This window comes from Canis lupus, chromosome 3, assembly GCF_011100685.1.
Source record: "Canis lupus familiaris isolate Mischka breed German Shepherd chromosome 3, alternate assembly UU_Cfam_GSD_1.0, whole genome shotgun sequence".
NCBI classification, from domain to species: domain Eukaryota; kingdom Metazoa; phylum Chordata; class Mammalia; order Carnivora; family Canidae; genus Canis; species Canis lupus.
The window spans coordinates 5,331,815-5,356,608 of NC_049224.1; the positions used below are offsets into that span (position 1 = coordinate 5,331,815).

The following is a 24,794-nucleotide window of genomic DNA, read 5'->3' on the forward strand; positions in this document are numbered from 1 at the left end:
AATAAAATCTTTTTAAAAAAAATAACAGGACTAGTTGTGAAGATGTTCTTCGTATATAATCAAAGATATTATAATTTGGTTTAATTATTTGAGCCATATGGTACTATTAAAAAAAGAAAAAAGTGGGCAACATCTTCATAACATTTGAGATGTCACATTTGTAAAGACAAACTATATTGAAAACCACATGATGACATCATCAATTACTACATCAGGGAAGATGGTAGGTACTCTTCATGACCTTTTGTGTTAAGTAGCCCCTGTTAAATTCTGAATTCTGTAAGCGAGGCATAGTTGTAACAATGAATCCCTCTATAAACACTACATTTTTAGACCCAAAAGTCAAAGGTGATAACCTATTATTTTCTTAAAATGCAATTTAAAATTATATTTTATTCAGCAGAATTATATTCACATGAATATTTTTATCTGCCATAAGGGGAGACGGTGACTTTTTCGAGGATGGGGATTTTTTTTCTATCATCTAAAAAGAATTCCCTATAACTTCAAAGGAAATTAACTTTGTTTCAATACTTAAGAAAAAAGTAATGAAACTTTCCCTCTAAAAATCATTTTAAGGTAATAATAATAATAAGGGGTACCCAGTTTTGGTACAGCATTCAGCTCTTGATTTCTGTGTCTTGCGTTTAAGTCCCACATTGGGCATAGAGATTAATTTTTTTTAATAAAAATAAAATAGTAATAATAAAAGGTGACATAGAAGCAAATGATTAAAAAAAAAAAAAAAGAAGCAAACGATTTCCAGTGTTTGGCCTGTATATGTGATTCTTGAGCAATGATGTAACACTATCACAGAGAGCACAGAGCAAAGGGCACATGCTTCTCTCCTTATTCTATGAAACTTGCATGAGGCATATTTCTTTTAGATCAACTGCCCATTTCACTTATCATGTAAAAGAAAAGGGAAAAAACAAAGTCAAATTCAGTCACGAAAAACTGATATGATGGTAAAACTGGAGGAAATGGGTGCATTTTTCATCAATAGTGTGGGTATTGGTTTAAGACTATAATTGCTTTCATGGCAAAAACTAGAAAACGGTCAATAATTACTTTAAGAGGTAGGTTTTCCTCAACTATGAGCTAAAGAATCAAGTGGGTTATTTTCTATCTTCACAACCTGTATACACTCTGCCTACAGTAACAAGTGCAAGTGATGATTTCACCATTATTTCCAACATTCTTTGTAATTAAGGTTTGAGGGTAGAGATAAATATGTGAGTGTCTACCTCAGAAAGAATATTTAAAGCTTGTTTTTATGTCTGTATTAATCCTGTCCTGTACTTATCTTTTCTAGGGAATTGCTGGAGGAATTGAATTACTTTGCTTCTGAAATGAACCCTGAAGGGCTACACAATTCTTGGGCAAGACTGGCTGGTTGCTTATTAGCATAGAAAAAGATACCCACCAAAGAAACTTCAATTTGCAAATAAAACTCTAATGAAAGAAACAATAAAACGGTGAGAAAGACTACTTCTTATCCATGGGGAAATACAAAGGGCCAAGTGTGCTTAAGTTTTATGCTAATATAACATTGGTTTCGGGATCCCTGGGTGGCGCAGCGGTTTGGCGCCTGCCTTTGGCCCAGGGCGCAATCCTGGAGACCCGGGATCAAATCCCACGTCGGGCTCCCTGCGTGGAGCCTGCTTCTCCCTCTGCCTGTGTCTCTGCCTCTCTCTCTCTCTCTCTCTGTGTGTGTGTGACTATCATGAATAAATAAATAAAATCTTTAAAAAAAAATTGGTTTCAACAAAGTACTCAGTTTATAACCTAACAAATTGGTGCCAACTTATTTACTTACTTAAAAAATCTAACAGCAGGCGAAGAAAAAAAAAAAAAAAAAGAAAAGAAAAAAAGAAAGAACACCACTCAAGAAACATGTTTAGAAGAAAGGTCTGGAATCATTAAAAGTGTATTCATTATAAGATGATTAGTAGGAATGAAGTCAATACTGACTTGCCTCAAATATATGATTTTAATACATGCGGCAATAAAGAGTGGTGTGAAGGAGGCTTGTCCTTATGATAAATTAATATTTGTATCATTTATTATTGAATGACACATGTGACAGAAGACTCTCATAAGCCAATTCAAGATTCAGGAAAATATTTCATCATGTTATATACACAGTAAGAGGAAAAATAAAAGAAAGCGATAGAGAAAAGAAAAGTTTAGCCCTGTTAAAAGATAAACTGAGACACATTAAAATTTTTGAGATCTATTTGAGCAAAAATCTTATAGAATTGGGCAGCACCGAACCAGAAGTAGCTGGGAGTGCTTCAGGAGCTCTAGGAGAGACTTTTCTAGAGAAAAAGTAGAAGCAAAGTAAGGAAATAACTGATTGGCTTTAGCTTAAAAACTAGTTGGCTGTCAGTGATTATCTTTATCATTTTGATTTCATTACCTTCAGGCATTTATAGGTTTAGATTTTGGTTTGCTTGGATAGACCATCACTACAGCATCAGAACCACGTCAGTCTAATGATCTCCGTGTTTAAATAATTTAACCATTCCCTCATTTGGTCAACTTCTCATACATGAGAGATTAACCAAAAATTTGGTATTAATGCCACTCTCCATCACCATCACAGGTAAATACTAGTCTCATTGTTAAACACATAGATTATGATGTTAGATTGAGAGGAGAATTGTTTATGCTGTTCATCTCCTTGTTCATCTTGCTTCCGTTTCTCTAAGCACAGTGAGATCATCTGACGTACTGCTGATAGCTGTGAACATGCATTTAAGACCTGTGACAGAACATAATGTACCAGAGAGACTATAGTAGTAACTATTATTAGAATAATACCAAAAAACTGACAGGCACTCCTTCAAAGAACGCAACTAAAGAAGCATCAAGTGGTTTTAGCCAAGTAGCTTATTTCTTAGATTTGCTACAGCACCAAAGATGTTGATCTAGGTACAGATGGAAACATTTGCTATGGCACAGACCCCTTGTTCAGCCAATAAGTACTCTAAAGCAAGTCTATTATCTAAAAGCACCTTGGGATGAAGGTCTAGGAACTTTTGTTCTCCTATGGCCTTAGCACTAGATTCAACACTAGTTGCCAAGGTTAAGGAGCACTGTCTTCCTTTTATTAACAAGAGAAAAAACAAGGAACAAAAAGACAAAAGGAATAAAGTTTTAATACTGGCGATGAAAATCTTATCCCTAACCTTGGGAGACTTATCCACCACAAGATATTGTCTACTCCTAGGAGGAAACTCCCTAGTCTATTTTAATTCTAGATCTCCAGCTGGTTCCAAGAGTTGGGCACAGTCCTTTATAAATGGGGCATGTAGACCCAAGGTTCAAGTTCCTGAAGTTTGGTTACTATCTGGATAGTGAGGAGGGCCTGGTATGGCCCCTTCCAAGGAAGTTCAAGGGCCATCTTTATTCTTAGTGATTTCAAATCACAGGAGTGGGAGAAAACTAGAAACATTAGTTTGGAGAGCTATAGCCAGATATTTCATGAAACTAAAAGAATTAGGGATCCAGCATGGTTTGCAGAAACAATGAAGAGACCTAGAATCTGATACCCAGAAGATTGTGTTGTAATTTTCTATTGAATCATAATTTTTCCTCTATAATCACCCTCATGTCTAGCAAAGGTAATCACAGTAAGACTAATTTGTTTGCAAAATAAGCCAAGTCTCATTAAACTTGGCCTGATTATTTACACAAGTGCATCAAGAATAGTGACTGACCACATACGCTCTTTTAAAGTCTGCTTTGCTGGAAATTTTCATAAGGAATCTTATTCTTTTTTTAAGTTTTTAATCTATTTAACTTTTATTTCTTATTTTTAAGATTTTATTTATTTATTCAGGAGAGACACACAGAGAGAGGCAGAGACACAGGCAGAGGGAGAAGAAGGCTCCCTCTGGGGAGGCCTGATGTGGGATGTGATCCCGGGACCCCGGGGTCATGACCTGAGCCAAAATCAGATGCTCAGCCACAGAGCCACCCAAGCATCCCTAGCTATTTATTTGAGAAATCTAGAGAGAGTGAGAGAGAGTGAAAATACGAAGGGGGGGGGGGCGAGAAGCAGAGGAAGAAGCAGACTCCCCACTGAGCAGGGAGCCCAATGACAGCTCAATCCCAAGACTCCAGAATCATGACCCAAGTGGAAGGCAGATGCTTAACCAACTGAGCCACATAGGTGCCCCCAGAAGGAATCTTAGATTGGACTTTTAAAAGCCTCTCCAGTCTTAAGAGTCAAGCCCAGACGCCTCCAACACATTTCACCAGAAGTACCTATACACTTGGGTGACTTCCTCTCCTCTCGTGGTTCCCAAAATATCTTAAGGTTACTGGGCCTGCCAGGGAGTCACCTTCCTTATTCACCTGGTAAGGCTCCCAGGAACCTTGTACATAAGGCACCAAAACAGTTTCTCAAAAGATCTTTTATTGGCTCCAGTAAGTCAACCTTAGTTTCTTAAAACTATCTGGTCACATCTAATTTTTATGCATATTCTCAGATAATGACATCCCAGTCAAGCCTTAGTAATCTAACCAGCATTTCCAATTGTGTGTATGGTTTGGGGAAGTTATTAAAATGTCAAAGGTTTGAATATTTGGTTAAATAGGATCCCAAGTCACTATGAGATAATACTTATTTAACTAAAGTGACTATGGAAAATTTAAAAGGCAAAAATAGTAGGTTATACAGTTGTGAGAAAAATTTAGTTCTTTTAATATTGAGAAGACTGGGTTTTCGTAAGTAATCAAAGACCTCAAAAAGACAATGTGAAGTACAGTAAGTTATTCTGGTAAGACATAAAATCTTTGCTTTCCAGGTAGATTGTCCAAAAGGTGAGAAGACAGAAACAGAACATATGTAGGGCAGCCCGGGTGGCCCAGCAGTTTAGCGCCACCTTCAGCCCAGGGCCTGATTCTGGAGTCCCGGGATAGAGTCCCCCGTCCGGCTCCCTGCATGGAGCTTGCTTCTCCCTCTGCCTGTGTCTCTGCCTCTTTCGATGTCTCTCATGAATAAATAAATAAAAATCTAAAAAAAAAAAAAAAAGAAATAATAAAATAAAAATAAAAAAAGAACCACAATCTCTTATAAAATTCCACAATTCAAGAGCAGACCAATGGTGCAAGAAACTTTTTTTTTTTTTTTTGAGAGGGAGAGAGAGAGAGAGAGAGAGAGGTGGTTGTGGGGAGGAGGGAAGAGAGGAAGAGGGAGAAGATCTTAAGAAGGCTGTATGCCCACTACTCAACTGAATACAGGACTCCACCCATCAACTCTGAGATCACCACCTGAGCCGAAATGAAGAGTCAAACACTTAATCAACTGAGCCACCGAGGGGCCCAAGAAAACCATCCTTCCAACAGAGAAGCAAATTCTAGTTTTGTGGCATGGTACTTTTAGTACTAAAGCTTATTCTTTAAACACATAAATTAATCTATTCCAAGGTTACTCAGTTTGGCCACATATAAAATTCGTTTTCCAAGATTCCTTTTCTACAAACTGAAACTTTTTCAATATCCATTCAAGTCTCCTTTCATCCTTATTATTTCTAAGCGGTTGTACTTGCATGTATTGATTAGAATTCTGAATGCTAAGAATCATTAATTTCTAGTGGAAACTAAGAAACAAGCAATTGTGGAACATCTGCATCCACAATTAGCAGACTTATAAGTACGTTTCACAATTTTCTAGAAGTACATTTTTCCTCATGGATTTTTCAACGTGACACAAAACATGTTCACTAATAGACCCAAATATCTTTAGCTCCTCTGTAAGAAAAAGCCAAAACTGAATAAACCTGTGTCTAGTAGCTAATACTTGAGTATTTTATCTTATTTGGAAATGATCTTGTTTTTCAGTGAAACCTCGGTGGAACAGAAGTATTTAATGCTGAGAACTCCAAAAACACGCCTGTTTTCATTAAACCAATTCGTACTAGGTTTTATTTCCTGAACGTTAACCTAGATCCCATTTGGATTAGTTTCTATATTTGGGTTATTTTCCATATTTCTGAGAGCATATCGGAGTTGTATAAACGATTATTTACCTTCTAGCCAATTAAATAGAGCTCTTTTACAAATTAATTTTGGCCAACAACCAGACTGAGAAAAATGCCACACATTACAATTTGCCTAGACAGACCTACATCCTGTCTATTTTACAACATCTGCAAGTCTTACTGGGAGAATAGGGGACAGTTTCCGATTTGGTATAAAGGATACATGGGTTTTAACTAGTTTCTAGAGGGACATCTGGGTGGCTCGGCGGTTGAGGGTCTGCCTTCCGCTCAGGTTGTGACCCTGGGGTCCTTGGATCCAGTCCCAAGTCGGGCTCCCTGCCGGAAGCCTGCTTCTCCCTACCGGAAGCCTGCTTCTCCCTACGCCTGCATCTCTGCCTCTCTCTCTCTCTGTGTCTCTCATGAATTAATAAAGTCTTTAAAAATAAAAAAATAACAAAATAGTTTCTAGAGCAACATTTCTGTTCTTGTAAAGACTCCATTTCTAAGACAAAAACAGTTTTTTTTTTTTTTAATTCCCCAGAGAATCAGATTGCAAAGAAGCTGATTCAGCCATCCAACTACATCACCCTCGATTTGCTTCTTTATACCAGGGAAATCTTCAACTTTGATGGAAATCAAAGAGATTCCTAAGTTGTAGATTTCGATTTCGAGTTGCATTTATTTGCAATGTTTTCGTGGATCCTTCCACGGTGGCTTCGGAATGGTCTTCTTCCCTTTCCGGGACACAGTTTCACTTTTTTAGCTTCAGGGAAGGAGGCCTATCAGGTCCTGAATATCAGCTTCCAACCTGGCCAACTTCCCACCTAGAGCTGCTTTACGAGGGAGGGGAAAAACAACAACAACAACAACAACAAAACCAAAAAACCCGCCAAACCCTTCCGAATATCTTGCCGGTTTCAGCCACGACATGGACTAAGCAAAAGCAAGACTTGCACAACTTCCCCGCGAGGTGACAAAGAGGGGGAACCTCCTTCCTGCAAGCGAGGCGCCACCCACGTTGGTGTCGGGCCCTGTGTGGGGGGACCCTCTGCAGACCGGCACCGGGCCTTGTCCTCAGAGCACAGAAGGAGGCAAAGGCGCGCAGTCGCCGTCCCGGGGGAGGACGGGCCGTGACTGAGGTGCTTTGGTTTGGTTTCCCCGCCCACCTGAATTTGGGAAAGAAGAGACGTGACAGCTCACCTACCTGTCTCGCTGAGGCCCCGCGGACACCCGGGAGCGCCGGTCTTCCTACGAATTCCTAATTTCCAGACCCCCCAAGTAGCTCAGCGGTGGGCTTCTACCCAGGTCGTGACCCCAGGGTCCCGGGATCGAGTCCCGCACTGGGCTCCCCGCAGGGAGCCTGCTTGTCCCTCTGCCCATGTCTTTCGTGAATAAATAAACACAATCTTTAAAGAAATAAATAAATAAAAATAATAATAATAATAAAAGCGTTCTCCCCTTCGCCAGTTTCTGTCAGTTTCGCCAGGTTCCCATCCGCAGGCCTCGCAGCCAGGCCGCGGCCCTCAGCGCCCTCTGCGCCGTCACAGACACCGCGGGGGAGGCCCGCTTAAATAGGCCCGGCTGACCTCGGAAGGAGTCTCGTGTGCGGGCGGGAGCCGGTCTGACCCCGGAACCAGTTCCCGGAACCAATCAGAGCCGCCCACGCCTGTGCCCCGGGCGGTCCTCAGGTCCCGCGCGGTGGGGCTGTGTGTGCAGGGGGTCGGGACCCGGTCTGGAGGGAGCGGCGCCCCGGGTGTGGGAGCTCGTCAGGGACCGACGCCTGGAAGCCGCAGCGCCCCTAGGGGGGGTGGGGGGGGCTGTGCAGGCGCCCACGGGGATGCTCCAGCCCCGGCCCGTGGCCTGGCTCCCGAGGTTCCCTGTGCTGATTGCGGAGCTGTGAGGAGAGAAACTGAGGCACAGCAGAACTTTCAAAAGCGTACTTGAGCAAAAGCCAGGTAGAGTTGGGTAGCCCCCACCGGTGGGGGTGGGGGTGGGGGGCTTGCGTCAGTGGAGGCACTCTGTGGGAGGAGGGGGGCCTTTGTGGCGGAAGGGGGACGCCCTGGGAGGGGAAGGGGGCTGTGTGGGGGGAGGGGCCCTCTGGGGGAGAGGGGGCGTCCGGGGGGGAGGGGGTGCTCTGAGGCGGAGGGGGCGCTCTGGGGGGTAGAGGGGGTGCTCTGTGGAGGGGAGGCCCTCGGGGGGGGAGGGGGGCCTCTGGGGGGTGGAGGAGAGGCCCTTTGTGGGGGGAGGGGAGGCACAAACAATGCAAGGAGATCCTGGGTTGGCCATCTCGTAAAGCCTGCTTAGCTCTTGGGGTTTGTCCTCAGCCTTGGGGTTTGGTGGGCGAGAGGCATTTTACAGGCTTAGCATTCGGTTGCCTCCGCAGGCCCCCACGGCATTGCAGCCACATCCGTCCAACGGCCACCTTGCTTGATTCGTTTAACAGCTGAAACCCAAAACCTTCGGAGTTTCGCATCCATCGATTCCAGCCTGAATAACTGTATGGCAAGCGGTAAAGGTAGAAATACTTTGAACTCCTGAATAAAGGTGAGTATGGTAGCCCTGTTTTATTTGTTGTTCTTGTTTCCTGAATTTGGTCCTCCTTCAAGAAAGAAGAAAGGTCAACACACACCAAAATGGTTTATTTGTGGGTTTTTTTTTTTTTTTAAGAATTTATTTACTTCTTCATAGAGACAGAGAGAGAGAGAGCGCGAGCGAGGCAGAGACACAGGCAGAGGGAGAAGCAGGTTCCACGCAGGAAGCCCGACGTGGGACTCGATCCTGGGTCTCCAGGATTAGGCCCTGGGCTGAAGGCAGGGCCAAACCGTGGAGCCACCCGGGCCGCCCAGTTTTGTTTTGTTTAGTTTTTTTAAATTATTATTGTTATAATCGCCTCTGTGCATGTGTCATAACTTTGGACTCTTTGTGAAATTTAAACAAATTATTGGGAATCGTACTCCAGTGTATTCCACAGGAATAGAAGTGTCCTCAAATTAATAGAGGTCAGAGCATGAGAAAGTATTTTTAAAAGTGCTAATGTTAAAAAATATATGTAAAACTACTAATATTAATGTATCAGTGATTCAACTGTTATTTAGAGATTCCATATGTAGGCTTTATATAGTAGTTGTCAAAATGATTCTATTGAAGCCACGTTAAAAAATATAACTAACGCTATGCGAACGGGTTATCATCTTTAGATTTATGGTTATGTTTCTATAATAAAGCAGTATTTTACTATCCACATTGAAGGGCCGCCTTTCACTGTTGAGGGTACGTTTGATTCAAAAGTCTTCTAAAGTCAGGTCTCCATTCACGTACAAACAAGCTACGGTTGTAGTGTTGGCTCCTTGATGGAGAGAAATGAGATTGTTGTTCCTCTTTCAAACTAGAGAAAAACTGGGAAAATAATTCACAGGTAAAAACTCATTAACTTTTCTTTGCCTTTTTTTAAAAAAATTTTATTTGTTTATATATGAGAGACACACAGAGAGAGAGCTATGCAGAGACACACAGAGGGAGAAGCAGGCTCCATGCAGGGAGCCCGATGTGGGACTTGATCCTGGGTCTCCTGGATCATGCCCTGGGCTGAAGGCCACACTAAACCACTGAGCCACCCAGGGACCCCCTCCTTGCCTTCTTAAAATCGATCACTTGAGATCCAACATTTTTTCACCAAAATAGATAGCTTTCTAATAAAAAATGACTCATTCTCCTCTATGTTCATTAAAAAAAGAATTGTTCTCATGTTCTTATGGTGAACGTTCTATGAATTCCATTTGGACACTACCTTTTTGATTAGCAATACATTTTATACATTATACATTAATATTTTGGGTGTTTTTTCTGCTATTTTTTTTTTACTGGTTTTTAGTCTATATATACTGAAATTGCTCCATTAATCCCTATTGATAGAGACTAGGATGCCTGCAACTTTTCACAGACTGACTATAATTTTTTATGTATTTGTCAATGATATATGTAAGGTATTATGTACTAATATAGTGACATAGAATATATATGACAAATGTCTAAAAATTTATGCAAAGTATGTATAAAAAGTATACGATTGTTGCTTTAAGAAAAATTCTTCGACATGCATTATTCAGTCAAAAACATTAAACATTTTAAGTTTTTTCTTTTTCTTTTTCTTTTTTTTTTTTTTTTTTAATGTGTAGTCAACATTCTTTTGGGGTTTTGTCTCATATTTTCTCCAGAGGAGAAAGGAGTTAGAAGAAGATACAAATCTTTTTGAAACTATGAATAAATATGCATCTAAGCTATCCATAATGAGATGTGTCAAAAGAGAGGTTCAGACTGATGGTACATAAGTGTTGGTGCCCTTAGCATATTGTTCGTGATCAAAAGTATTAGGGTGGATAATGTCATCTAAGTAGAAAGATTAATCGGAGGGAAAAAGATGATTTGAAGTAAAGTTCTAACAAATTTCACCAGGTAAAATAAGATAAAAGGGGAGGAGACTTTAAGGAGTTGGAGAAGGAAAACCCATAGGTGTAGGAGAAAAATCAGGAAATTATGGTGTCACAAGCCAAGAAAGAACCCAAGAAAGACGAAATGGCAACCAATATCAGCCACAATTTATCCAACGTTATAGAAGTTAATGTCAACTACCTGGAAGTTTGTACAAAACTGAAGATAGCAAGGGTTGCAATCTAGTGGCCAGAATAAATACTAAAATAAGGAAATTATGTTTGAGAAATTGATACATAAAAAAGTAGGATGCTATTAAAATTATTACAGAGTATAAATTTGTATAAAGATAATTTATGTTTAATAAGATGGAGTGTTCAAGTAAGATATGGATTGAAAGCATTCCTTGGGTTTGGTGACATGATATTAACTGATTATAGGCATGAGAACAGTTTTAGTAAAATGATAGGATTTAAGTTTCACAGAAAGAATGTTGTGGAATAAGAGAGAATAAGTAGGAGATGAGTATGTATTTTTAAAATACGGCTGTGAAGAGATGGAAAGAATTTTTAAAAATGTATCAGCAGCGGTCAGAAGTTCCTAATAAGCTTGTAACACATGTAGCAAGGATAATAGATTGATTAAAAGATTGTGGTACTTGGATGTCAGAATTATTGAAGGGGTGGTCCTCAGAGACATGGAGATGGTGGGCTTGTGAATTGGTAATGGAATTGGTTATTTTTGTGGAATACAAAATTATAGAAGAATGATGTAGGATCTTGGATAGAAACTGCAAGCAAGTGCCAAAGAATGAAGCAATTGTGTGTGGGTGGGTGTGGGGGGGGATGGTAGGCTACCCTGGATCTGTATTATATTTAGCCTTCCTAAAGACAAGTGCATAATATTCCATTTTCTGCGTAAATAAAAAGAACTGCAAAGAGATAACACCCATTATAGAGCAAATGGTAAAGATTATCTCTGATCTTTGCATTTTTTAAAAGATTTTATTTATTCATGGGGGGGGGACAGAGACACAGGCAGAGGGAGAAACAAGCTTCATGCAAGGAGCCATATGCGAGACTCGATCCCAGGTCTCCAGGATCACACCCTGGACTGAAGGCAGCGCTAAACCGCTGGGCCACGCAGGCTGCCCTATCTCTGATCTTTGTATAAATAGTAGATACTCTGTCAAATTGAACATTGGATGAACCCACAGTTAAGAGTAAAATTTTAGTTCAAAATATGTTGCTTGCAAAGAAACATCCCTCATTTTATTTTCATCTCTATTTGAACAATATTATAATAAGCAACAGTTATTAAAAACATCACCATGGTGTTCCCGTTTTATCTCAAAATCATCCCAATTATGGGTCAGATATTGACAGAACTCAGTTGCCATCATCACTACAATCTGTTTGACAGCAGTGAGACTGCAGAAGGCAGATAAAAAGCTTGTAGTCCTGTTATTAGACACACTGAAGGGTTTATTGTAACATAAATTTTGTCATGATTTTTAAAATATCCTCTTTCTTCCTAAATTGATAACCATTAATGAATTTTTAATGAAAAAGCATGCTCTACTGTTTTGCATTATCATTAATTTCTAAAACAAAATGCCAAAGACTATTATACACTACCACGGTTTACAAACCAGCTTCAGATATAAAGCACACAACATATTGAAGCTCCTTTGATACTCCCTATGCCGTTTCCTTTCCACATTATTCATCCCTACACAGAAGAACCTATTATCATTAATTTTACATTTCCACACGTGTTCTCAAACTTTTAATACATATGTATGTATCCACATTTTATATTTTTGTATTATAGATTTAAAGATTTTATTAGAGAAAGAAAACAAGGGCAAGCAGGGTGAAAGGTGAAGGGGGAGGGAGAAGGAAGAGGAAAGAATCCCATAGATTGCACGCTGAGCGTGGAGCCCAACGTGGAACTTGATATCATCGCTCTGAGATCACCATCTGAGTTAAACCAAGAGTCAGATGCTTCACCAACTGAGCCACCCAGGCACCCTGTATTACTGACTTAAGATTAAAAACATTAGAATAGTTTAGTATAATTTTTAATTGGTTCGTTTATGACAGTTATCTCTGTTGACCATGTAACTCAAGTTTAAAATTTTCATTAATTACTAGCATTTTTAATACCATTATACCACATTTCCATTATAAATTCCTCCAGCAATGAATATCTGGTTTGTTTCCAATTTTTTCAGTTTTATAAATGATGTTGTCATAATTGTTACACATGTCTACTTTACAGTAGACATGCTTAAAAGATATAAGCATATGCTTTATATAATTTTAATAATATAATTATAAATATATCATAATATTATTATAATTAATACCTGTAGATATAAAACATTAAGTTATAATAAAGTGTATGTAAACATAAAAAGGAAAAATATAATTTTATTACATAAAATAACTATATAATAATAATGTTATTCATTTGTGGTTTGTAAAGGAGGTAATTCTGAATACCAAAACTTTTCATGTATGTAGCAGTATTTCCTAATTTTTTACTTCTTTCTGCTTTTTTATTTTTAGCTATAGAAGGACAGATGTTTTTTATTTCAACATAGTTATAATTATCAGTCTTTTCCTATGTATTTTTGAGTCTAATTTAAAAATCCATTCAAACCAAAATTTTAAAAACTATACATAAGTTTTAAATTTTGCCTTATATATTTCAGCCTTGAATTTACCTGCAACTAATTTTGATTTGTCTAAGGAATTTTTTTATGTGCCTGTATAGTAAGCTAAGCACGCTTATCAAAAATTTTAAACTTTGTTCCAATCCTGATTACTCGAAAGCATTTTTGCTACATAGCAAACATTCATACATCTTTGAGCCAAATTCCAAGCTTTATGGTCTGATCAGTTAGCAGTTTGTTTATCCCAGGTAATAAAACACTTCTCAGTAACTCAAAATCAGTAATATTTTGACATTGACTAATAATTATGAACAAGACTATGTAACCAAAAAGTCCAGGTTTAACTTCAGTCTTTACCACTGTGTGAAAATGGATAAATTCTCTGTCCTCTGCATGACTCTGTTTTCCCATCTACAAGATGGAGTTTTATTACTTACATAATTGTGGAGATTAATAATATTTTAAATGTAAACATTTTTAAAATGTTAGCAGCTACAAAGTGTTATATAAATGTAAGCATCATCATTATTATTCTTGATACAGCAAATCCCTCCATTATTGTCTCTAAAAACTTTGGTTCTTGTCCATTCCACATATATTTTAGCATGAGCTTTTCAAGTTTCATGAGTATAACCAGTTGGTATTATAATTGGAATTACACTAATTTTATAGGTGAATTTGGAGGGAAATAGTATGTGTATGGTAATGTTCCCATCCGTTATGTGGTACACACTCCTTCCCTGACTCCTTCCTCCTCTCCCTCCTGGTTTTCTGTAATGTCTTTCCATAAAACATATATTCTCCAAAATTATTTTAAATAGCTTTGTTAAATATAGGTTATCAACAACCTAATATTTTTCTTTTTAAAAAATGTGATTTTTCTTCAATCACCTTGTTTTGCTTGTTAAATAGACAAAATAATAGAAAAATAATTCATTTTGTATAATTAAGTTATAACTTGCTGTGTATTGACCTAATAAACTCAAATAATTGTCTATAGAGTTTATTCAATTTTCTAAGAATAAAAATATCTGTAAGTAATGGGACTTTTTTCTTTCAATAGCTTATAATTTTTATTTTTTCTTATAATTTGCATTATTTAAGCCCTCAAATAAAATTTTGAAAAGCAGTAATGAAACCACTCAACCATGTTTTATTTCTGATTTTAAAATAAATATTTTGATTGTTTATTTGTCACTATTTGCTGATGGATTTTCAAAGGATATAGTTTATTCAGTTTGGAAATCTCAGGTCTATTCTTTGTCTACTAATAGTTTTTTCTTTTTCATGAAAATAAAATAGGTGCTGAATTTCTTAATTACATTACGGTTTCTATTTGAGGCATAATTAGATGCTCTTGATTTACAAGATTTTTTTTTTAACTTTTCATAGTAATCTTGTTCTGTATGTTTAACTTAATGGTATTTTGATCACAAAGTGTGGTCTGTCCTTGATAATTGCTGTCTTGTTTTAAGGCTTACATAGTGACCGGTTTTCTATATGAATAGGTTTGATGGCTAATTTGTTGATACCTTACTGAATTCTGTTCATTTTTTCTTCATATATTTTGAGACTATAACATTTGTTATTTATATTTGTCTAAAGATCAAGGGAGATGATGCTAAAATATGCACTACATACCCCAAATTATATTTTATTAGAACTTGATGACTGTCTACTTGAAAATGTATTTGGTCAAATAGTAACCTGATTGTACTATTTGTTTTCATTGTTATTTGATTAGTATCATTGCCTTTTGTCTTTTTAGCTCCAATCATTCTTTGACTTTGTAATTTATGTTTATAAATGGTACAAAGTTGGTTTCTGTTTCTTTTTATTTACTCATATAAAATCTGTATTTAATGGAAAATTAATAGCATTTATAGGTATCACAATTATAAATGCTTTTGACTTCTTGCTAAAATCTTATTTTGTGATATTTTTATTTCTTTTGTTGCCTTCTTTGGATTTAATAGATTTTTTTCTTTTTCCTTCTAATGGTTTTAAAAAATATACACTCTGTACTTATGTATAACATGTATATATTAATATATATTAATATGTAATAATTAATATATGTACACACACATGCACATTCAGCACTTGGGTTCCACTATCTTTAAGAACTATATGAGGCCATTAGAACTTCTCAAAACTAAAAATCATTTTCTGTCATACATGTTATTGCTATCTAATATTTTACTTATATGTTATATTCCACACAACATATATTGGATATTTTTAGCATCTTGTATATAATATATTTAGATTACATACACACTTACCAGTTCCTTTGCTCATTATTCCTTCTTATATGTTTCTATGCTTTTTTTTATTAGTTTATAATTCTTGAAGTAAATTTTTTAAACCTTTATTCATAAGAGTTAATACGCACTAAACTCTATCAATGAACATTTCTCTAAATTCTCTTTAACTTTTCATTCCTAAATAAAAAATAAGTAGGTATAAAATTAAGGATGGTTATGTTCTCAGCTTTTGTAAGAGCTTTTTCTCAGCTTTTCCTGTCCTTATTACAATCTATTATTGTGATTGATCGTTTGCTGTCTAATTGTAATAATTTCTACTTAAAATGCCTTTCCTTTATGGCAGATTTAAAACCTTTTGAGGGGTGCTTGGATGGCTCAGTTGTTACAGTATTGTAACTATAACCAGATCATGATCTGGTTATAGTTACCTTTGGACCAGATCATGATCCCAGGGCCATGAGGTTGAGCCCAGTGTTGGGCTTCTTGCACAGCAGGGAGTCTGCTTCTCCCTCTCCTTCTGGCTCTCCTCCTCGTGCTTACTTGCGCGCGAGCGCACTCTCTCTCTCTCTCTCTCTCCCCGACATAAATAAAATAAAAAATAAAAACTTTTGAGAGAGGAAATTTGAATTAAAAAAATATATTAAGTAATCTCTATGCCCAATATGGGGCTCAAACTCACCACTCCGAGATCAAGAGTCATGTGCTCTTCTAACTGAACCAGCCAGGTGCAAAGAAGAATTTTTGGAAGACAGTAACATAGGAGGTTCCTGAGCTCCCCTTTTCTCAAGATCACACTAAATGTACAGCTGTACATAGGGAAATTATCTCTGAAATAAACCCATATGTTTGAGTGTCTACTACACATTGTTTGAATAAGAGAATACATTGAAGAATACATACAGGAATACATACAGGTAGGAAAGCCTCAATTTTCCATTTCAGTAAAAACTGAAAGAGTTCATCACCATTAGACTAGCCTTATGAGAAGTATAAGGGATTTCTTTAAGATGAAATGAAAGAGTACTAATTAGTAAAAGGGAAACATAAAAAGAGGATATAGTTAAATTCAGAATAAATTGTTAAATATGTAGTTAAAAGTAAGTATATAGTTACAATACTGTAGTGGTGCCAGGTATATCACTTATAAATTTAATGAATTTAAAAGATTAAAGTAGCAAAAATAACTATAAAACAACCTGTGAATGAATACAACGTTAAAAAAAAAAAAAGATATAAATTGTGACCCCAAAAAGATAAAATGAGTGTGTGTGGCAGAGCGGGGATAAAAATACGGAGGTTTTGTATGTGTCCAGCTTAAAGTTATCAGCTTAAAGTAGACTGTTGTAAGTAGTTTTATATAAGCCTAATAGTAACCACAAAGCAAAAACTTCTAGCAGATACACAAAAGATAAAGAGAAAAGAATCCTACCATATCGCTATAGAAAATCATTGAATCACAAAGGAAAGAGGTTAGAGGAGAAAATAACGGCAGCTTTATAAAACAGCTAGAAAACAAGTTACAAAATAGCAATAGTTTATATATATATATCAATAAACATTTTATGTAAATGTACAAAATTTTCCGATCAAAAGACATAGAACCTACATCAAGAAACAAGAAAAATCTCAAATTAACTTCATACCTTAAAGAATTAGAAAAAAAACAAAATCCAAGTTAGTAGAAGGAAGGAAATAATAGATCAGAGTGGAAATAAATAGACTAAAAAGACAGTGGAAAAGATGAATGAAACTAAGAGCTGGTTCAAAATTAAGAAGGTAGACTGAGCAAGGAAAAATAAAGATTCAAAATAATGAAAGAGGAGCTGTTACAACTAATATCCCAGAAATAAAAATGAATTATACAGGACTATGAATACACCAACAAATTGGACGACTTAAAAGAAATGGAAAAATTCCAAGAAATTATCTGTCAAGACTAAATCATAAGGAAATAGAAAATCTGAACAGACCACTTACTAGTAAAGAGATTTAGTGTAATCAAAAATCTCCCAACAAAGAAAAGCCCAATACCAGATGGCTTCGCTGGTGAATTCTATGAAACATTTAAAGAATCAATTCTAATTTTTCTCAAACTCTTCCAAACATGAGACAGGAGGGAATACTCCATGCTTATTTTATAAAGCCAGCATTTCATTGATGTGGCCACTATGGAAAACAGCAAGGAGTTCCCTTAAAAATTTAAAATTAGAAATACCACATGATAGAGCTATTCCAGTTCTGGATATATAACCGAAGTAAAAAAAAAAAAACCAGGATCTTCAAGAGATAACTGCCTGCACGTTCATGTTCACCGCATCATTTACACTAGTCAAGATATGTAGACAACCTAATTTTCTGTCAAAAGATGAATAGACAAGATACGGTATATATATCCAATAGAGTATTACTCAGCCATGAGAAAGAGGCAAACCTGCCATCTGCAACAACATGGAAGACCTTGTGGGAATTATGCTAAGTAAGTCAGAGAAAGACATTATATACCTATACATAGAATATAGAATGTACAACTCATAGAAACAGAGGCCAGCATCACCATGGTGATGGGACTTCAGGGTGGGTGAATTAGGGGTATGTTGCTCAAAGTGTACAAACTTCCATGATTAAGTTCTGAGGATTTAATATACAGCATAGTCATTATAGTTAATAATACTAAATTTTACACTTGAAAGTTGACAATATTTTTACCCTTGGTGCCTTCAGGTTTTATTACCATGTATATAAATATTCATTACAGATTCTTTGTTCTTTTTACAGATTTTTAAAAATTTTTTATTTATTCCTAAAATATATAGAGAGAGGCAGAGACACAGGCAGAGGGAGAAGCAGGGGATTTAATCCCAGGACCCCAGGGTCACTCCCTGAGCCAAAGACAGAAGTTCAACCACTGAGCCACCCAGGGTCCCATGTGCTTGTCATATCTTAATTATCATATCTTTCATTGATTCTGGAAAACCATCGCCTATCATTTTTTTGAATACTGTCTCCATTTTCTTGTCTTTTTCTCTAGAACTACTATTAGCATCCTTAAATCTTTTCTGTTTCTTCTGTGTGTATGTTTTTTAAAAGATTTTATTTATTCATGAGACAGAGAAATAGGCAGAGGGAGAAGCAGGCTCCCTGGGGAGCCTGATGTGAGATTCAATCCTAGGACCCCAGGATCACAACCTCAACCAAAGTCAGATGTTCAACCACTGAGCCACCCAGGTGCTCCTTTTCTGTGGTTTTTTTGTTTGTTTGTTTTTTTGTTTTTTTGTTTTTTTTAATCAATCTCCTTTCTGTGTCAGTCTAGGTAATTTCTTCTATCTTATTTTTAAGCTAACGAGTTTTTAGCTGTATCTAAGCTGTTTATCCAATACATTGAACATATGATTTTCATAATTATATTTGTAATTTTAAGATGTTGTACTTGATAATTTAAATAATGTACTTAGTCACTTTAGGGGTTTATTTCTGTTTTTGTCTTCCTTCCCACATTTAAAAGGATTGTATTTATTTATTCATGGGAGACAGAGAGAGAGGCAGAGACATAGGCAGAGGGAGAAGCAAGCTCCCTGTGGGGAGCACGATGCAGGACTGGATCCCCCCAGGATCACGACCTGAGCCAAAGTTAGTTAGATGCTCAACCACTGAGCCACCCAAGCATCCTTCCTTCTCATTTTTTTTTTTCATTTTTATCTACTAAATTTTGAAATGTGTATTTCCTGCTCTCTAATCCAAAATCCTGTTATCTGAAGATTCTTGGAGTCTAAGTTTTCTCATTTTTTTGTTGTGGCACATTCATTTTTGTGCAGATTTTATATTGTGTATTAGTATTTGTTAAGCTTTATATGGAGGAATTTTGTGCAGTCATGGTTGAGGGTCATTGTACAAATAAGTTGTCTTGGTCTTGCTTGGCAAGGATCTTCAAAACTATAAACTCATGAAACAGCAGATCTTTAGTCTCAGTTTCATGGGTAGATATTTTCCACCTGGAGCTCAGGATAGGCACATGATTTCTCTTGTTATATTCCACTACTGATCATAGATGCTTCTCTGCTGGCATTATTCTGGCATTTTAGTTCTGCCTTCTCATTTTCATGGATCCCTAAGGCCTCAACTTCTGTTTTCACGCAGCTATGAAGATCCAAATTCTTGAACACAAAGGTTAAAGGAGATTTTCAGGTTGGCCACAGATTTACTTTCAATTAACTACTTTGGTTTTGACTTCCTCTTAATTTTTGGCATCTGGGGTTTTGTTTACTTTGTGAACTCATTCATAATAATAGAGGAGATATTTATATTTTTCACCCAGGTGTCTGGGTGTCCTAGAGACAGCATTCCTAAATGTCTTTTAGGGGGAGGTTATTAGGAGTATTTATCCTATTGTATTGTTAAATAATTTTTCTCTGTTTATATATACGTGTGTGTGTGTGAACATTTTTCCTAATCAATAGAACCAGCATTGGTTTAACTTATGGAAAAAAAGTCCCCACAGCCCATACATGCTACTACTCATTATGGCTGAGAGCATACATAGGAAATTAAAAACAATACATAGAAAATGTGTTATATGTGCTACATGCAAGGTTTATTTTTTTATTTTTATTTTTTAAGATTTTATTTATTTCTTCATGACAGACACGGAGAGAGAGAGGCAGAGACACAGGCAGAGGGAGAAGCAGGCTCCATGCAGGGAGCTCAACGTGGGACTCGATCCCAGGTCCCCAGGATCACACCCGGGGCTGAAGGTGGCGCTAAATCGCTGAGCCACCCGGGCTGCCCACAAGGTTTATTTTTTTTTTCAGTTTATGCTCTGCAAAGGGCATGTAAGTATAATGCCTCTTCCTTTAGAAATGGTTACATAGTAGGAAATTTATAGCTTCTAGTGGCTAAAGTAGGTGAAAAAAGGCAAATGGGCTTAAATGTCATTTTGAATTTTACTTAAAGATTGTGTTTTAATTTAGGAATAAACTCCTCATGGATTCTTAAGGCTTTGGGAGGTAAGCACTGACTATATATGGAACAACATCTATAAAACTAAGATAAGGGGAAGATTACGTATACTTTCAGCTCTATAAAAGCCTTTTATGGTTAGTACATAAAATGAGTATTTGAATTCTTCTACAATGTCTAAATTCAGTTTTTAAAATGGGGAGCATAATCTAACAGAAAAAATAATATGGCAAAGATCAATATCTTACAATGACTACACAAAATTTCCCCAAGTGCTCCTTTATTTCTTTTCCAATTTCTTTTATTTCCATTTGCTCTTAAATCACTAATCACCTAATTTCCAAAAGCCACAGTCAATTCTGAAGTCATTTACTAGCCTGATACTCCACGTATCATATGCCACATTACATAACTATATATGCCAATATAATCAAAATCTTAATGAAACCCAATTAAATTGTCTGTGCTGTAGCTCTTCAGGTATCTTGTCTCTTTATTATAGAAGTCAATTTCATTTGTTAAGCCCTTTATAAATTTGAAGCATGCCAAGAAATATTTAGCTAATAGATGTTTTATTGAAATCCTGGGAAAATAAACCAATAAATTTCTCTATATTCATAATTATTTTTCTACTCCCTTCTGCCCTTTTTCTTGTTCTATCCCACATTATATACAATTCAAGTTGATTTTTACTATTGTGAGAAATACTATAGATATAAAAATACATAGATTTTTATGTATTTTTGTGTTCAATTTATGTAAGTATTAAGGAATATCCATATAACTATCAAATTGTTCAAAAAAGAGCATTTCTAACATGTGAAGCATCTGGGTGCCCTTCTCCCAAATTATTTCTTCCTACAAAAATGATCACTTTCCTGATCTTTTGATTTTACTATATATTTATCAGTTAACATATTGTTTTAGCTTGCCTGGTCTTAAAATTTACTTTTTCTGGTCTTGAACTTTATATAAATTAACCCACACTATATAAAACTGCATGCTTTGCTTCCTATGCAAAATATTGCCAGCCGATTTTATATTGTTATATACTGCCTGTATTAGGGTTCTCCAGAGAAACAAAAACAGTTGGATCTCTTTCTCTCTTTTCTGTCTGTATACATACACACACACATTGTTTTTGTTTTCTGGAGAATTTGCATAGACCGTATGCAACAATATGAAATGCATATTTTCATATTGTTGCATAGACAGTATGCAACAATATGAAATGAAAGAGATAAGGAATAAGAGATACATTTTACAAGGAATTGGCACACACTATCATGAAGGCTGAGGGGTCCCACAATCTGCAGCCTGTGAGCTGGAGAACCAGAAAAGCAGGTGGTGTAATTCAGTCCTAGTCCAAAGGCCTCAGACCAGGGCAGCCAATAGTATAAGTCCTCATTTGAATCCAAAGGCCCTAGAAGTAAGAATGCTGGCTTCTGAGAGCAAACAAAGATGTTCCAGCACAACCAGCCAGAAAATTCACCCTTCCTCTGCTGTTTGTCCTGTTCAGGCCCTCAAAGGATTAGATGATGCCACTAGCATTAACATTAACTTTTTAATATACCCTGTGAGTATTATAGGAGTGCAGAGAAATGATCTGTGGACAATCAATATGAAATGATAGGTGTCCTTGTCTTTAAAGATGGGTAAGTTGTAGACTGTAAAGAGAATCTCAACATGGGTAAATAGTATGGAAGAATAAAAATGCAGCAGGAAGGATTTTAGTAGAGGAGAAACATTCACTGAACATTCCTTCAGAGCAAACACTGAATTTGATACTCATGGCATATACGTGAGTCCTAGTTCTTCATGTATTTTAAATGCTCATAATTTTACTTGGAGACGTATTGGTGTTAGCTTAATGCTGGTCTTTATGTGGGGTATGATAATGCTGTAATTGGAATATTATCTCTAATGTCTTAAAATTAAATGTCTACTTTTTCATGCTACAGACAAATTTTTCTTTATTTCCTTATATGCATGCAATCCATTGTAAAGGAAAAACTGGTAATTATTTAGTTTTTTCACTGAATGTAAAGTAGCAAAATCTTGGGGGCTAAAATTACATGGTGTTTCCTCATTTTTAAAAAGTGGCATTGTCACTATTTAATCAAAAATTATGACCTGGTAACCAGGGACTCTCAATTTTCAGTGACATTGACTACACAATTGCTTTGTGTTTCTAATTTTGTATTTTCTGTTTGTTTTCTCATGCCAATACACACCCCAGTCAACAGAGGAACTCCATTCTTTGGAACTTCAGAGTGACAAGTGAACCCTGGCTGAAGGGGCAAACACAGATTCAACTGTTGTTGGACAGATTGCCAGAGGAAAAACCAAGGTCTGGAGATTTTTACATCCAGTTAAATAGTGACCAACAAGTGTTAGAGATCATTTGCAAGCCTATTTATTGGCCAGAACTTCTCAATTAGAGCCATGCATGATGAGGGTCAAGGAAGTGTACTATGTGCCTGAAGGGTCAGGAGTCAGAAACATTTCATGAACAACACTAAATTTTCCCATTTTAATTGCTACCTCTCTTTATTTCATATAACTTAGATAAAATCTTTATTAATAGATGAACTTTTTGATTATTCTCTTATTTATTGAAATTGAATAAGCAAATAAACTTTTTCTGGTTATTTTTTCTTTATGACTTGATCAATAATTTTATTTTTATTTATTTATAAAAGATTCTATTTATTTGAGAGAAAGCGAGGGAGCTCAAGCAGGGGGAGGGACAGCAGGAGAGGGAAAAGCAGATTCCTCACTGAGCAGGGAACCCAACACAGCCTTGGATCCCAGAGTCTTGGGATCACACCCTGAGCCGAAGGAGGACACTTAACCAACTGAGCTTTTTTTTTTTTTTTTTTTTTTTTTTTAATCAAGAATTTGGGAGATTTTAACTTAGGATTCTTAATTCAGTGTCAATACAAGTAGTAACAAACATCATTTACCAAAATAATGGTACTTCTTTTGACGGCACAATAGCAACACCAGGATTACATGTAATTGCTTCAAAGGCTAATTTTTAAACTGACCAAACATCAATTTGATGATCATCTATGATTTGCTAATTTCCATATTTGGACTTTTTCTTTAAATATAGTTGAATTTTTCTTTAAATATAGTTCACTGATTTTATTCCAATTAAATATATCACTACCTAGCTCTTTCCTACCTAAATAAAATATTTAATCCTTGGATCATGAGAAGTATAAATGTTAATAAAGGCATTCAACTTGCTGAACAACATTGGAGTCATCCAGGTACCTGGTAGGACTCTTTTGAACCATTGAGAAATAAAGAAAAATAATAACTTAGAGATGATGATTCAGCATTTTCTCAATGAGCATGTGCCTCTGAGAAGAAACACAATAAGATCTTGTTATCAGCCCATATTTTAATATCTCTGAAAGGAGAGTGGAGATTCTCCAAAGAGTTTCCAGATCATTGAGAAAGAAATGAATAACACTGTTTGTGCAAGTGGTTAGGAGTTGGAAAATTAAGTGGAAGGGTTATATTTATTAGGAAAGGGACTATGGAAAAATGTTGACTATGAAGGATTTACAAGAACTGATATAATTCTCTATAATGAATGTTGTATACATAAGACAATATGTTCCATATTTTGTGGTTGTTTAACAGACTGTCAAGAATAATTTTGACAAAGTGTTCCCCTTACCATTTGATTACAGCTTAGCTCAGAAGGTGTAAATCCACAGTACCAAATATTTCATAGTATAAAATGCATGTGGAAGTCCTGTTAATAATCAATATACTATTTGTCAGGAATACATGTGAGACAGTTTTGCCTGTTTTCAGTATTACATTGTTATTGATTTGCTGTCATAAGAAAAAAAAATTAAATAAACTTAAAACATTTTTAGAATACTATTAGGTTTACGGAAAATTTGCAAAGATCCTATACAAAATTCTTTAATACCCCTCACCCAGTTAACATCTGATATCACCATAGTACGTTTGTCAAAACTAATTACCAACATTTGTGATACTGCCATTAACCCTGCCCTTTATTTGGATTTTCCTAGTTTCTTGCTAACACCCTTTTTCTATCCCAGGTTTCTCTCCAGGATATACTGCATTACATTTAATCATTATGTTTGTTTAGCTTCCTCTGTAGAGTGACAGTTTCTCAAAGTGCCTTGGTTATGATGGTGTGGCTGTATTTGAGTACTGGTCAGGTGTTTTGTAGACTAGATCTTAGTTTGAGTTTTTCTGATTTGTTTTTTTGTTTTGTTTTTCTATGTTTACATTGGGGCTACAAGGCTTTAGGGAGAAGACTATGAAGGTGAAGTGCCATTCTTCTCACATATATCAAAGATATGAAAAACCAAAATAATTTTTCACTGAAGGTATTAGCCTTGATCACCCCTCTGTCTCCAGTGTAGTTCACTTTTCTACCTTTTCCAGACTCTCCACTTTGGAAAAATCGTGGGGATT

General features: G+C 36.3%; 4 long non-coding RNA genes across 14 annotated transcripts in view; 2 read left to right on the forward strand and 2 right to left on the reverse strand.

Annotated features, from left to right (window-relative positions):
* Nucleotides 1–1,476, forward strand: part of LOC102156725 — an 87,877-nt gene extending 86,401 nt beyond the window's left edge. For all 5 annotated transcript variants that reach the window (XR_005356555.1, XR_005356553.1, XR_005356554.1 and 2 more), the window contains one exon: nucleotides 1,316–1,476. This is a non-coding gene — a long non-coding RNA (uncharacterized LOC102156725). The remainder of the gene's footprint in view (nucleotides 1–1,315) is intronic.
* The window catches only part of LOC111095076, a 48,010-nt gene extending 40,276 nt beyond the window's left edge, over nucleotides 1–7,734 (reverse strand). The window contains exon 1 of one of the 3 annotated variants that reach the window (XR_005356562.1): nucleotides 7,198–7,734. This is a non-coding gene — a long non-coding RNA (uncharacterized LOC111095076). The remainder of the gene's footprint in view (nucleotides 1–7,197) is intronic. The other 2 variants (XR_005356561.1, XR_005356563.1) reach the window with 2 other exon arrangements.
* A 24-nt stretch (nucleotides 7,735–7,758) lies between these two features.
* Nucleotides 7,759–24,794, forward strand: part of LOC111095071 — a 28,433-nt gene continuing 11,397 nt past the window's right edge. Inside the window, exons 1-5 of one of the 3 annotated variants that reach the window (XR_005356560.1) lie at nucleotides 7,759–7,948; nucleotides 8,377–8,537; nucleotides 20,007–20,088; nucleotides 20,333–20,368; nucleotides 22,561–22,671. This is a non-coding gene — a long non-coding RNA (uncharacterized LOC111095071). Of the gene's footprint in view, nucleotides 7,949–8,376; nucleotides 8,538–20,006; nucleotides 20,089–20,332; nucleotides 20,369–22,560; nucleotides 22,984–24,794 lie in introns of those variants that run through there. The other 2 variants (XR_005356559.1, XR_005356558.1) reach the window with 2 other exon arrangements.
* Nucleotides 8,944–17,862, reverse strand: LOC111095082. 3 transcript variants are annotated; one of them, XR_005356572.1, is made up of 3 exons: nucleotides 17,777–17,824; nucleotides 16,048–16,195; nucleotides 8,944–9,389 (listed from the first exon to the last, which is right to left on the reverse strand). It is a non-coding gene; the product is annotated as an uncharacterized LOC111095082 (long non-coding RNA). The 3 variants fall into 3 exon arrangements; XR_005356573.1 differs by having other exon boundaries at nucleotides 17,346–17,787; XR_005356571.1 differs by having other exon boundaries at nucleotides 8,952–9,389; nucleotides 17,800–17,862.